The 2,500-nt window shown below is 32.5% G+C and overlaps 1 protein-coding gene across 1 annotated transcript in view; it reads left to right on the top strand.

Moving 5' to 3' along the window:
• Window positions 1-2,500, top strand: part of LOC122265813 (protein toll) — a 28,490-nt gene that overhangs the window by 10 nt on the left and 25,980 nt on the right. The window contains exon 1 of the mRNA XM_043035252.2: window positions 1-281. This exon is cut by the window's left edge and continues 10 nt beyond it. The gene's annotated coding sequence lies outside the window, so the exon portion shown is untranslated. The remainder of the gene's footprint in view (window positions 282-2,500) is intronic.

The following is a 2,500-nucleotide window of genomic DNA, read 5'->3' as shown; positions in this document are numbered from 1 at the left end:
TCAGTCGTGGTTGAGTGAGAGGGGAGAGTAGACGTCGCTAGATAGCCTTAGCGCCCAAATCCTAATCTCGCCGTGAGATATAACACTTCTCCTTGTGATTTCGAGACGAGTTCGTGGGAATTATCTGTCTTATGCAAATTGGAACGGTGTAATAAAAGTGAAAGGTGGTGGAATATTACCATGTTCTCGGCCTTGTGGAGTGGCGAGTGCATCAGAGTCGCTGTCAAGTGTCTGCGTCGAGTTGAACGTCAGACTCTGGTCATGCAGCGCCCAAATTGACGGTAAGCCCAAAAACCATAGACTTAATAGAGACCAGATATAAATCATAGGCATCAGAGCATTGAATAACACATTCTGCGATAAGATCAGGTCTTTCGTGTAGACGTCTATTTTGTTTTTTGTTGTTTTTTTCACATTATTTTGCAATGGTTGTGGCGTATATGGCCCTTTGTCCATTGTCGCGGCGCAGAAGAAAGCCGAGATGGAGTGACAGTGACACAGATAATGTCTTTATTTTATATCTGTCTCGTTATCATGCTAAAGGGGAGGCGATAATGCAAAGCGGAAATGCCTCTGACAAGAGAAAGGAGATTCGACGCGAGTGCTGCTGGTGTCGTAACGCAAGGCTTCGTGCAAGCTCGCTGGCCATTCGCGGGAAGTGCATGAGTGATGATATATTTATGGATATATACATATATAGATATGTATATATACATATATATATGTATATGTAATATATATATATACATATATATGTGTATATATATACATATATACATATATATGTGTATATATATACATATATACATATATATAATATATATATATATATATATATATTTTATATATATGTGTGTGTGTGTACATTATATATATATATATGTATATATGTATATATATATATGTATATATATATATATATTTTTTATATATGTGTGTGTGTGTACATACATACATATATATATAATATATATATATAATATATTACATATATGTGTGTGTACATTATATATATAATATATATATATATATATATATATATTATACATTATACATACATACATACATACATACATACATACATACATACATACATACACACACATACATACATAACACACACATATATATAATATATAATACACACACACTATATATATATATATATATATATAATATATATATATATATATATATATATATATATATATATATATATATATATATATTTCTCAAACACGTGCGGCTGTTTTTTAATTGACATTACGAAAAGGTTTATTTTTCATCCTTGTGTTTTTAGTGGATTTGTTTTTTTTCTGTTTTTTCCTCAGCGGTTATTCTATTGATAATGGTCAAGATGTCATTATGATGGTCGTTATCACCGGGGTTTCACCTAATCTTGCCATGACTGTTACTGTTATTACAAATGTAACTGTTACCGCATTAACAACTGTTATATTGTTACGTAATATCATTGTTCTAGTGATCAACATCTCGCCTTTTTCCTATTTTGACACACCCATAAACATATCCTGCACACTGCATTCCCGTCTCTGCAAAGGATTTTTCATTCGTCAATATCCTTTAAATATTTTCACTGTTGACTGTTCTCCGGTTCTCTGTTCTAGCCATTCCCATCTTAATTTAGATTGTGGTTATAGGGTTCTGAGGGTTGTTCCGGTTGAAAATGCCATTAAATGTTCTTTCTTTCCTTGTTTCGAGTTTTTTTGTTTTTTTTTTTAAGTTCTTTATTTTTTTCTTCCTTTCTCTTTTTCGTGTTTCTCTTTCTTGTTTAGCCCCCTACTACTACTACTACTGTACTATCAATGTTATTGTTATCACTACTATTATTGTGTACTATCATTGTTGTTATCATGATTATTATCATTGATTAATGTTTTTATTATTAACGTTAATACTACTACTACTATTACTACTACTATTGTCGTTGTTATTACTAACGTTATTAGTGATGTTACTAATATTAGCATTATTGTTGTTATTACCATTAGTAGTAGTAGTAGTAGTATCATTACCATTGCAATTATCATTATCATTATTGTTATCATGATCGTTATTATTAATGATATTGCTATTATTGACATCATTAACCAATTTTTTAAATCCTATTATCATCATTGCTATGCATATGATACCCTGTTGTTAATTTGTGGCTATTCTCCTTATTATCATTCCTTTTTACTCTTGACAATATCACAAAGACTACTGCCATTAGCATTATTAATATCCCAATTTACTGTTCGTACTCGAGGCAACCAATCTCAAAAGAATTTCCGTGCCCTTGTCACCAGCATCCGACCCGGCCGTTTCATCTGTGTCGGGGAGATCTTATTGAAATGAGGCGAACAGTCCGAGGTGTTTTATCATGGCATTAACCCCCTGACTTTGCTGGGATTGCGCTGTCGAGTGAGAGAGAAGTCGAGGTAGGGAGATAGGGTTCTCTCTGTCTCTTTGTTTCTCTCTTTATTTCTCTATCTGT

Source organism: Penaeus japonicus, unplaced genomic scaffold (genome assembly GCF_977035675.1).
Source record: "Penaeus japonicus unplaced genomic scaffold, GWHDUDI00000001_assembly GWHDUDI00000005, whole genome shotgun sequence".
Classification (NCBI taxonomy): Eukaryota; Metazoa; Arthropoda; class Malacostraca; order Decapoda; family Penaeidae; genus Penaeus; species Penaeus japonicus.
This window is presented reverse-complemented; position numbering and strand designations above follow the sequence as displayed.